Source organism: Mus musculus, chromosome 14 (genome assembly GCF_000001635.26).
Source record: "Mus musculus strain C57BL/6J chromosome 14, GRCm38.p6 C57BL/6J".
NCBI lineage: Eukaryota > Metazoa > Chordata > Mammalia > Rodentia > Muridae > Mus > Mus musculus.
Window position 1 is genome coordinate 76,844,852 of NC_000080.6, and position 13,455 is coordinate 76,858,306.

The following is a 13,455-nucleotide window of genomic DNA, read 5'->3' on the forward strand; positions in this document are numbered from 1 at the left end:
CCTGGTCTGATGCCAAGGGGTGGGTAGGTGGGGGACTACTTATATCTGCCTTTTGCAGAACCTGTGGTCTGTGGGTTGTACAAACCTCTGACTCCTGAACAAAGTGTCCACCAGGAGTTGTCATTCCTAGTCTATTATTTAAGATAAATAAGCCCAAGTCTGCTGTACTCACCTTCTAGAATCCTAGCTTTGGAGACCTTTGTACCACAGAGCCATTGACTGTAAGGTGAGGGTGGAATGGATCCTTTGGCTTCTAGGATACGGTGGTTTCCTTGACCTCAGAGAATTTGGGACTGCTGTCATATTTGGCTTGGGATACACTTCACCCGTGCAACCATGCTCAGGGAGCGACTTCCCAGGTTTACTTATTTTTTAGAGAGTATATTTTATTACCCGTACGGGTCTGGGTATGTGCACATGAGTGCAGCTGCCCACAGAAGCCAAAAGAGGACGTCAGACACTCTGGAGGTGTCATTACAGACCGTTGTGAGCAGGTGGGTGTGGGTACTGGACGTCAAATTAAAGTTCTCCACAGGAGCAATTCATGCCCCTAACCTCTGAGCCATCTCTCCAGCCGTGAATCCATTTTGGCAAGTATTCATTCATATTCCTGGGCTTCTGAGGGTGTCTCCATCAATATTTTCTGTGGCTATTATTTTATAATCTACAGTAATTAGAATACTTTGGCTGCAGGATCTAGCTTTCAAAATAAGCCTATATCAGGATCATTTTGAATGTCGCAAAAGTAGGAAATTATTATCTTTTACTTCTTTTGTGCTGTCATCAGCCCTATGTAGACATCTCCTAGATCCTAGCAGGCTGAGACACAGAACGAGGCAATCAAGAAACAAAATCTATCTTCCAACTACTTGTTCTGATAGCTATGCAAATAGGTCTTCCTTTCCTGAGAGCATATATCTTCCTCCCTATGAAAATGAGAATCATGAGATGTGGAGAGATGTTATGGCAGCTCTCCACGCAAGGGTTTGGCTGATGGGAAAGCCTTCTTGCCCTGTGTGTTGTAATCTAGTTGGCGGTTGCATCTCTGGCCTCAACCACACAGCATATGACCTCTTACAGCTGTAATTACCCAATGCCCCGCCCACTAGGACCCACTGCCTGGAGATGAGAGGCTCAAGGGCAGGCTTGGATGCATTTTCTCTACATTTGAGGGTGGTCTGGACTTTTAGGGATTTTCCATGTGAAATTTTCTCTGTCCCTTCCAATACTCCAGTTCCCTCTTCCTGCTGTCTTCATTCATTGTTCCCCATCCCCTCAGCATCTTTACTCTCCGTATACCCAGGACATAAATTATTAAATTCCGTCTTAGTTTTTTTTTTTTAAATTCACCAACATATTCAGTGTCTAAAATGTCACCTTGAGCCACAGGAAGTATTCAAAAGGTAATTTTCAGTAGCTTAGTAGGTGAAATCTGAATTCTGGTCCTGATGAAAAGAATGGGAGGGATCTGTCTTCCTCATAGACTTTGACTTACCTGCTCCTAGAGTACTCTAGGCATGGAACCATTGATAATTAGGGCCAGATAAATCTTCCTTGCATAGAACTTGCAGTATGCATTCTTCCTAGAAGAGCATTTTAATCTCTGCACACACACAAAAGCATTTCTCCTCCCTGCTCCAGTATGCAGGCAGAGCCTTAGGACTCAAACCTTCCTGGAGGCTACAAGAGAGTTGAAAGTCCCAGGCACTCCCTGGTCAGCACGCCTGAAAACGTCATTGTCTTCATCCTATATAAATTAGACCTCAACTAAGTTCCAGATGTTAATTATAACACAAAAACAAGGGTTTGTGAGTTGTTTAGTCTTTCCTAAAAGTTTCCACTAAAAAATTCTGGTTTTCTTTTTAGGTATCAAAGTAAGTATAATATAAAATAAAGTAAATGCAACATACAGTAAAATGTATTAATTTTGCCTAGGAAATATTTAATCATTCTGTCAGGGGTTAAATCTTATCCAGTGATTACTTTTGTAGAAGTAATTTACTGATTAAAAATATAAGAACTCAAATAAGTTGTCAAAATATTTGTACAAAAAGGCATTTTCAATTATTTATTACTCCCTTTGAACTACTGATTTTACTCTCTACCTGGGCCAAGGAAATAATTTAATATTCCTTGTATTTCTAGATCTAGATTTCCATACAGAACAGTCATACATACTAGTTGATTTATAGCAGTATTTTTATGGGGGAGTTCTGTCCATTCTTTCCCATTTAACTCTCAAGTAAACAACACAGACATCAGAATTTATTTTAAAGCTGTCCTGGGCAGGTTCTAAGACTATTATAACCCAGCTAGGTTATTAATAACCAGATAAATGCCCCATTACTTGCCAAGTGAGTCTTGCTCTGTTCATGTGTGTCTTCAGAGCAAGCTTCTTTTGGCCATGTGCTCATGGTTCATCCTGCCTCATGGTGACCTTCTTCCTTTCCCCTGTCCTGTCCTGTCCTGTCCTGTCCTGTCCTGTCCCCTTCTTGAGACCCCCTTGTGTCTTGGAGCACAGAACTCAGCATCTGAATACCCAAGACCAAAACAATACTGACTGAAAAAAAATTTCATATCCTAAAAATCATTTATGTGATAAAGTCCTCAAAAAAAGGTTTTGCTTGACAAGTTTGTTTCTGTTTTTATTATTGCATTCATCTAAAAGGAATGAAAATGCTTACCTTTAAAAATATTGCCTAAGCTTGAAACTATATGACAGTGTACTTGAGGACTTAAAATGGTTCACAAGCGCTAAACTAATAATTACACTTCTGGTGTTCAGCCCTGAGAATACAATAATAATTACTCACTGTAAATTAAAGCAGTAAGATGTTCTAGGCAATCTACAATGACCAATAGTAGAAGGCACTTGAGAAGCCCCTGCAATGACTGCCAGAGTGTTAAGCAGATAGTTAAGACTATATTTCAAAGCTTTCTCTAACATGGGATATTCTAGAATACATTATAAATAGATGTTATAAATGGGAGCAAGTCAAAACATATAGCTAGACAATTATTGGAAAGAAATACAACTTGATATTGCCTGCAGCTGTGTGTGGATGCTGCAACTTTGAGAATTTCTTCTTTTGATGTTCTTGTCTCTCTATGTTCATTTGTGTGTGTGTGTGTGTGTGTGTGTGTGTGTGTGTGTGTGTGTGTTTGTTTGTTTATCACAGTATATTTTCCAAACTACCATCACCTCTTGCTTGGAACATGACAGTAGCTTTCTGTTGATGTCCCCACTTTCACTATCATTTCCACTTCCACTACCTTAACAGCCACCACTGAGATCTCAGATATGCTAGTTTCATAGAAAATTGACTTCTGATAGCAAATAGTGATAAAACTCTTAACTCTAATTGGCTGGCAATGTCCACCATTAGTATATTTTATCTGGTTTCCAACACAGGTTCTACATTTATTACATTAAAAAAAAAACATTTCCCACTTCTTCTGAAATTCATTATCTCCGTGAAAAATGAACACACAAACCTTACTTATGTTCAATTCGCTAGATTTTACTTCAGCCATTAACTGTGAGTTACATTTCTCGCTCATTTCAACAACTTTTACTAATTGGTCACCTGTGCATTTAACCTTCATTTTATATAAATACAGTGCAAATAAAACCTTATGAAAACGCTGATAGAAACACCCCCGGAAGCACAGGAATACGATTGAATGCTTGGCCCAATGAGTTCACAGGAAGCAGCCCTTTCCTTACTGACCAGGGCTGTGCTTCGGCAGCAAGGCCCTTAATGGTGTGAAAGATGCCATCAATTGCCCTCGGTGAGGAGAATTTCATTAATGTTTATGGAGTTCCTAATTGTGCAGTAGATCATTAATACTTGTTATCTAGAAGTGTTAGCAGGGCTGTGACAAAAATAAAACAAGAAATATTGCCAAAGAGCAGCCTGAAATAAAGTAAATTTTGTCTTAATTTCAGCTCTGTAATTTTTTTTTCTGGGTGAAAACCTCAAAGTGCTGGATCAGTGCTGTCTATGACGAAGCAATTCAAGCCATGTTGGTAAGCTTAAGTTTCTAGTGGACACACATAAAAGTTTAAAGTCTAAAATTAGACGTAAAAGTCAAATTTAAGAACCTAGTTTATTTAAACCATATCTAAAACATCACAATTTTGAAATCTATTCAGTAGGAAATTCATTAATGGCATGGTTTGCACTTCTTTGTACCAACTTCTGAATCTAGTATGCATTTTCTATGTTGAGTGCATCTCAGTTCAAATTAGTCCTGCTCCAAGCTCCCACTGCAAGCTACACAAGTGGGCATGGTACCAAACGGCACAGGCCTTGATAACAAAAGGAGGAAAGGATCAAATGCCAAGTCCAAGTTTGCTTCTTTTGGCTTGTTGGGCGACTTGTGAATGCTCTGGGAGGGGTCAGTTGCCTTTAGAGTTTGCAACGCTAGAGCTGAGAAGTCTGGCTTAGAATTGTCTGGGATAGTTAAACCAAGACTCCAGCTGGCCAAGTCAACCAGGGGGCCAGCTTATTGCACATGGATGAACATTGACAAGATGCATCTTGGACATCCAAATGACAGTCCACCATGTAGCTTTTCTATTGCTTCATCAGCTAGACTGATGTTTAATTAGGATGGCCATAAAATCCGTTATAAAAGTAGCCAGAGCTTTTGAGAGAAAGAACTGTTCATAACGAACCCAGAACCACAGGCATAACATAGGCCTGTCTTCGGCTGGCCAGCCAGGACATCTGACCACCCTACTTTTAGTATTTTCACCTCTCAGGATAATTTGGGTTACTTCCAAGGGGTTCACGACTCTCCAGGACATAAGTCAGTGAAGAATTCCTGCCGATTCTAGACTCATTTCAAAAGGCTGCATCAGAAAAGGCCCTCATGTTTAAGAACGCTGTTATCTATGCAATTCCCAAGCTTTCTATTTTGTGATTTTCCATTGCAGGAGTTGTTAACATTGAGGGTTTAATGGCATGTGGCTGGTGTCAACAAAATGGAGCTGCTGTGTGGTAGGGTCTGTCAAGGAATTTGGAGGACTAGTAAACAAAGCCATGTAGGGGGGTGACCAACAGATGTCTTATCCTCACACCTTTTCTATTTTTTTACCCTCTTTCCTTCTTATGTAAAAAGAGCAGAGCAAGGACGAGTGACAGCGTGGGAAATGTTTCACTGGAAGTAGCGAAAGTAATGGGAGGCTAGGAGCCATCCTCAATTTTGTGTGAGGAAGAACGGAGGCCTGCCTGGAAAATTGGAGGATTATCAACTATTTTCTTTTATTTAGCTCTTTAATCTTTTGCATAGAAGCCCCTCCTGACCCCGCCCCGGCCCCGCCCCGGCCCCGCCCCGGCCCCGCCCCAGCGGAAGATTGAAGGGTTTTACTTTTGTTGCTTTCCAGCTGAAAAAGGTAAAGATCAGATCACGTGGAGGAAACGGAAAGCAGAGGAGACCACACCCTTCTAGCCTGCCTGTGCCCAGGAAAGTCTCAGCTAGGAGACTTTGTGAAAAGGTTACAGAGCTTTATAAGACTGGAAGGCACTGGGTCACCGCGTGGGGCTATGTGCCATGTAGAAACTACAACCAGCAGTTAGCTTGTTTCCCTACTATCATAATCATAATCATTCTTAATTGATCCATCGGTCCTTTGTTTTCTGTTTCTTGCATTTTTGAAGTAGTCAAGTATTATTTTAAACCTCCTACTAATACATTAGTTATTATATGAGTGGTTTAGGAATCTCTATACTAGATGTATTACCATTTACATAGTATAATATTAGTATCTATATACTGGATATGTTAGTGTTACACCCCGCCCATTCACTAGAGCCTTCTATGCTAGTGTAGATGTAAAGTCAACTTGTATTTTATACTCCGAATTATTATCACATTGTGACTTTATTATAGTCAATATGCTTATATGCATGCTTATGCAGAACTGTTTGCTTCCTGTGTTGCCATTTTGTCTAGGCTCCGCCCCACAGTTACCTGGCAACAGCCAGGTGTGCCTGATTCACTATAAAAGAGGCTGCTTGTCCCCCCTCCCCCTGCCTCTCTTCTCTCTTGCTCTGTCCTCTAGCCCCTTCCCCTCTCTCCTCATTCCCCTCCCCGTTTCTCCATGTGCTCATGGCTAGCCTCTCTCTCTCTCTCTCTTTCTCTCTCTCTCTCTCTCCCCCTTTCCCCTCTCTCCCCCTTCCCCCCTCTCTCCCTTTCTCCATTTCTCTGTCTCTACTACCCTCTCAACTCTTGATTTCATTTAAAATAACATTTTTGCTTTTTGAATTATTTTAAAGATATTATTGTGTAGTTTTGCAGGTAGTTAATTTTTTTGTTGTTTCTGTGAAAACATTTTTGTTGTTTTTGATATTTGAAGAATATTCTGAACCAATATAGAATTCTATGTTGGCACTGATTTTACCCTAGCACTTTACAGATGCTACTATGTTATTCTTATAATTCATTGGTTCTTTGACGGCTTCACACACGTACTATTTGTATACACACGACTCTCAGCCCCCCACTCCCTTAACTCTTTTCAAGCCACTTCTGTTTATCTTCCTCTACTCCCCACCCCCATCTCTACAAACATCTTTCTCACATTCCTCTCTATGTGCATGATTATCTGCTGAGTTTCAATAGGACATTCTCTGGACCCTGGGTTTGGAGCTATCCATTGTAGCTTGGTGGGCTTGGCATTGGACACAGAACTCAAAGCAGTAAGCTCCCCCATCCCACAATCGGTCAGTAGTCAATAGGGCAGCAGGAAGACAGAGGGTGCCAGGAGTCAGTCCTTCCTCCACTGTGACCTGCTGATAAGCCAGTCTTGTGCAAGCAACCAAGGCTGCTGTGGCTTGGTGCTTCCGTCGGTGGTATTTCACGCTTCTCATGCTTCGGGGAGAGTATATTGTAACTCCTCTGCCATCCTCGTCTTCAGTTCTTCAGGATCCCTCTTCCACAACGTTCCCTGAGTCCTGGTGGTAAAAAAAATGTCTGGCCTGGGGCCTTGTCCCCAACAGTCTCACCATTTTGGGTAGCTGTAAGTCTCCATATTCACCCATTCATTGGAAAGAGGCTTTTCTGACTACAGCTGTGGCTGGGGTAGCTATAAACAGACACACTTGGAAGACAGACCGGTACTATATCACTTTAGTTAAGCAACAGCTTTCCCCTTGGGCTGACAACTTCTCCAGACATGGATTGTTGAGCAGGCTGAGAAGACACCCTGCTTTATGTCACTGTCATCCTTAGAGCAGGGGTCATGTTAATCTAGTTATGTCTTCAAAGTAAGGGACTGTGCTCCTGGAGAAGGGGAACGTGTGCACAGGCTTTGGCTGGTTGTCTGGTTCGTTGACTGGCTTTGGTTTCTGTTTCTCTTTTCTTTTCTTTTGTTTTTACTGTCATTATTTATGCTGAGAAGCAATAGATTTATGGTAGTTACTTTGAAAGTAATAGAGATTTGGTTCTTCTAGTTGCTTGTCAGTGCTTTTATCTTTGAGCAACATACTGCTTTGTTGTTGTTGTTTGTATCAACTCTTCCCCAAGTTCTTAAAGTTTCTCCAATGTGTGAGTTGACCTGTTTCATTAGATTTTGGAACTCTTCAGCCCTTCTGTCTTCTGCCCGTGTCTCTGTTGTCTTTCCTCACCTCCGTATGTCTGCACACCCAGCCATGACCATTGCTCGCACTTGGCGGCATTCTTTACGCTCCTCCACCCTGTGTGCCTAAGTCCGAATCTCCTCTCATTCTGCCTCCATTCGTGTTCACTAATCCTCTCTGCTGCTGTTTGCTATCTTGTGGAACTCATCTCTTAGTAGTCTAATCTATCCTATTACTTAAGTCTAAGAGTTTCATTACAGACACTAGAGAGTTGGCTCAGAGGTTTAGAGCACCACATACTGCTATCGCAGACTATGGATCGCAGCCGTCACATCAGGTGGCTCAGTAGTGCCTCTAATTCCAACTCCAGAGGCATCTGACCGCTCCAGCCTCTGAGGGCACCTGGACTCACATGTGCAGACAGACAAACACATACACAGCTTCTTGTTTTAGGACAAACTATATTATATTTGTTAAAGATTCTGATTTCCTGGTGAAATTCTTCAGCTTGCCATCAGTTGTGTCGTGGAAGTTTTTTGTGGTAACCCCAATATAAGGTTGCTTACTTCTATTATTTCTTGATTTTTTCAATTACTTGCTCTTGTCTTTGGCCATGCCTAGTAGTTTCCAATAGAAAAAAAGGGGCTGGTACAATTATAGTGGTCCTGATGATATATCTTCTCTGTTTTTCTTTTGGTTGGTGATTAGAGCAAGAGCCTGCAGCCCTCATTCCCTGGGGAACTGGGAGAAGCCAAGCTATTTCTGTGTGAAGACTTGCCAGTTTTCAGTTTGCTTCCACCTCATCTGTAGTTCTTTGAGCATATTGACTTGGAAATTAAAATGCTCACTGTTTTTTCTCTTATCTGGCTTGGACTCTGAGGAATAATTTACTTCTCTGAGCATCATGATGTCAGAGGGGCAAGCACCCTATAATGCCAGCTTCCCTCCCTGAATTTTCTTGCTTTAAGATACTACCCCACCCCTTTTCTTTCTTTATTGTCTGTTTAACCTTTACATTGCTGAATTTTAATGTTCATCTAGATTTCAATGATGCTATTAGACAAGGAGCTGGCTTGATGAAAAGCTAATCTGTTTCATGGAAAAGTAGGCAAACTATTCCTTTACATTGATTTTAACTCTAAATACAACTTTTATAAAAAGATGTTTAAGGAGCAAATCATCAAATCATCATGGTATTAATACCAAGTTAGACCTGTAATCTGAAGTTATTATTGCCTATGACTTAACAATCACATTTTAAGTAGATGACGGCAGTATATCCACATGAGAAATCAAGTCGCAAGAACAAACCGAGGGATCTTATCACCAGTAAGGAGTTAGCTGAAACCATCAACAGACATTAGTCTCTGTTGACATTCAGAGACTGAAGTGGGAGAAATGAGCAACTCTCTTTTAGATATAAGAACAATCCAAGTAATATCAGCTGTGATGAACAACATATGAGGTGTATTACTTTTCTCATCACCATGATAAAATACTCAAAGAAGCCCATCAAGGCAGAACGGACACACACACAGGTATGCCTATACATATACACATATACATACATATATAGACATACACACAAATGTATATACATATATGTATATATATAGTTCGTTTCATGATTTGGGAGCATTCATTCTACTATTGTAAGGAAAGCATGGTGGAAGATGCTGCTCGCTGTGGCAGATGATGTGTGAGATGATTTGCTTACATCTCAGTGGTTAAGGAAACAGAGAGAACTGCACTGGAAGCAGGATAGAGCCATCATCCTCAAAGCCCCACGACCCACTTCCTACAGCTAGGCCAGACTTCCCAAAGGCTCCACAGCACTCCAAGGTGGTGGCGCCAGTTGAGGACTAAGTGGTTTCATCCCATGAGCCTGTGGGGGACATTTTTACATCCAAATCATAACAGGAACACCAGAGGGAAGGGCCATTCTGTGTCCAAAATGGAAGGGCAGTTGTATGGAATAAGTGGATGAGGCTTCCCTCACCCTAAACATGACTTCTGGGATGGATATTCCCTGTGTTGCCAGTTTACAGAAAGCCACTAACGTATTCTGCCACAATAAACCCATCAGTAAGAAACATGGCAGTTCACAGAACAAGTGTAGGGAAGAAATCCAGAGGAAGGTCATGAGAACCGTGGGTCATGTAAGTGGAGCTCTGGCACTTGGAAGTGTGTTCCTAGTGACATGGGGAAAGCCTTGCTTCATTTATAAAGTGGTGTAATGCTGTCCCACAGACGAGGAATTACCTCGCAAAATGGCAGACATGGATGTACCGAATGAACAGGTAGCTGGTGTCTTTGTCTTTGCTTCCTCAAAACCTTCAGGGTAGTATGGCATTTCTAGGTATTGCCCATTATATAATAATCTACACAGAAGACAGTTAGATTCATTCTTTCTAAATGAACTTTCGATTTTTTACATTAGAAGATTCACGTGAAACCAACGAAGAGCGAGATGATGATTTCATTAAAAGAGATCATAATAACCACAGCAGAGTCATTAGTGGTTTCTCGTCGGGGAATGAAACAATTAAAAGGTTCACGGCTGAGGGAAAAAAAAATCAAATTAACACAGGGAAGTCTTCGTTGTAATGATCTGCATTTCATTCACGGTTTGAACAGTGAGGCTTAGAACTTAGTCATCAGTGATTAGCAGAAGCACATAAGGTCCTGTGTGGCACAGTGACCTTGGCGCCGATCAGTGTATTGTTTCTTAGACCACACCTTTAATGATTATCTGGAAGAACACTGGCTCGGTGAACTCCCCGTGGAAAGGGATTTGCTTCTTACTCTATGTCCTCGGCTTACTCCTCTCTGTGTGTCTACCCTGCCCCCTCGCCTTCCATCCTGAAGCCTGGAAAAGCCCCTCATCCTCACCCTCCATCTCTCCTTGTGGGGAAATTTGATCCCTAGCCTCTCCACTCCCCCCCCCCCCCACTCCGGCCCATAAACTTACTCCAATCAGGATGTGTGCACATCACTGCTTCTCCTAACTTGTCCTTGTGCAGGACATCAAATCCAATCATGGCCTTTAAATCCTTAGCCGACTGAGCAGGATTTGATGAAGGGAACACTCACCACTCACTGGAGGATCTTTTCTGACTGACTATGGGTTGCCTAGATTGCCTGAGATTTCACAGGCCGGCACTCTGCAGTCTCTTTCCGTGGGTTGTCTGTCTTCATGATTCCTGAATTGAGAGTACCACGCTCCTCACATCTCTATTCACCACTTAATGACCTCACCCAAAGGCTTGACTTGACATCTGCCTAGTTTACTCTGTCTAATATAAGAGACTGAGTAATAAATCCCAAAGAGGCACAAGTCTAACTAAATCCTTAGCATCTGTAAGCAAATGTTACTATGAATACAGGAAAAAAACAACTTTTGTCGGCTTACACTTATGATCTTAAGATGTTTAAAATATTCATGTGGACAGTAAACTAAATCAAGATGGTGTTGCTGTGAAGAAGGTAAAGAGTTATTTCGCTACAGGGACAGAGGCAATGTGAGGTTAGATGCTGTGTGCTACCAGCTTCAAAGGTGGAAGATGGATCCATGGGTCAAAGAGGTAAGACTTGAAGTGCTAAGAGCTGGAAAAAGCAAGGAACTAAAACCTAAAATCTCTAAACAGAGTATGGCTTCAATCACTGGGCTCATCTGGACATTGGCCTCCAAGTCATAAGAGAACTATATATTATTTAAACTAACAAGCACGTGGCAATTTGTTGAATAGAAAATGGGTAAGTGTGCATTTTTCTTCACATTTTCACATCTCTGGGATTAGGATGAGTTCAACAATCACAACATGTTAGAATTTCTGTCAGCCAGGAGCAAAGTGTGACCTGGTTGTTTATTACCTGTGACGCCTTAAAACTGGAGGTCCTATCTAATGCCATAACTGCACAGTGCAGGGCCCGGCACTTCAGCAAACACTGCATTTAAAGACTGAGGAAGGAGCGAGAGTTCTACTTGTTTTTTTGTTTTTTGTTTTTTTCTTTCTTTTCTTTTTTTCCCAAAAACCTGCCATTGGTGTTGTGTGCTGAGATCCTAAACTACAATCCTGTAGAATGGGAGTCAACAACTTGAAACGAGTCCTGGAAAAAAATAGGGAAGCAGAGTGTCCCACTGTTGTCACTGATGGCTGCTGACTGGATCAACATAATCCAAGTGACTTTCTTTTAGGGATAGATGACCTCAACTGTCCCCTCCTACCCATAGTCTTCTCTGATCACCATGCCTAAAATAGCCCTCTTCCTTCTCCTCAGCCACGGCACTGCGAGCATCATCTTTGTAGCCTCCACTGCCTGCAAAGATTATTTCCTTCCTTATCAGTGTGTTTCCCCGGCCAGAAGAGAAATCCAGGGGGTGGCGGGATGCAGGCTCTCGCCTTGTTCATTATCGAATTCTACATGCTGCCAACAGAGAATAACGGGTGCTAAGAAGTCAACCAGTGTCAGAGAATACTTAGTGTAGGATGAAACTGAGTTTGGTGGTTAACTCCAGACTCAACTTTTTCTTATTTACCAGACTGCGTCTCTTCCAACAGTGTTAGGTTTCCAGAGAAGTAAACAGAAAGGGCAGCAAGTTCCCGCCTTCCCCCTAGTCTCCTCCTAGTTCCCTGCATCATTAGCACTTTGTAATAGACGGGTGGATTTCTTACCCTGGATGAGCTGCTGTCAATAAGTTTATTTACTAGAGTTCATGGTTTACACTGGCTCTCATTCTCTGTGTTTTATGGATGCATAACACGTGTCCATCATTGCAAACCCATCCAGAATCCTAAGGCTTTAAACCCTGTCTCTACTTATTTGTAGCCCTCCTCGCAGCACTGTTTTGATTTCATGTAAATAAATGGTTGGGCTCTCTCTCGAGACAAGGAAACAAAGCCCAGGCTCCAGGTTTCCAGTGTTCCTCCACACGGGTTGCACGTCCAATGCTTTGACTTTTCTAAACTGTTAAGGAAGAGCAATAGACAGTAGACGGGGGTGGGGGGTGGGGAGGGGGGGACGAGCGAGCTAGGATTGCTTGGTGCCTAATTATCACTCAGCTGTGGTCTCTGGTGCCAATATCTGGAAGCTGCGATGAATACTGGGACTCATGGGAGACAGTTTCACAATAGGTTCACTTCTGCTTTCTAGGATTCGCCTCACTCTACCTTCTCCTTTCTTGTCTTCATTTTCTGACAATTGGCACTGAGTTGGTTATTTTTGTCTGTTTGTTTGGTTTTGTCTGTCTTTATGCAATCACACTTTAAGAATCAACCAAAGACAACTTGATTGTGCCAATCAGTCTTGGGGGAAAGCTAAGCTTGAGGGAATCTAAATGGCAGAGACTCTGGGACTGGAGAGGGTATGGGGCTTGGGGATATTAGAGTTCCTGAAGGGCCAGGGTCTTCCTCTAAGTGGTTTGCTTCTGTACTTCCTGTGAAGGTTATGGACGCATGGCTGCTGGAGGCAAAGTTCTGTGGCCCATCTTAAGCTTGGCTCCTGGAGGTTCCTATTCTCTTCTTGGTGGGATCACTAGATCATTACATCAGCCTTTAGCACTGGTGAATCTGAAGAAAACCACTGGTTAAAAAAAAATCACAGCTGTTACCAAATGTGGGAGCCCTCTTGCAGCTGAGAAAGACCATGGTCTCCAGAAAGGATGCTGTTGGAGTTTCATGAATAAACTAGTTCATAAGTTCCCCCTTCTCCAAATGTGTGCCACTTCCAAACACGTGTTATTCTCTCTCTCTGTTCACCTTCATTCCCTGAAGTGTCTCTATAGTTCAAGGCAAGGCTAGTACCTCCTTATTAATTCTTGCCATCTTTTGTACTACATGATTTTCCTGCAACACTCTTTAAGATTCTG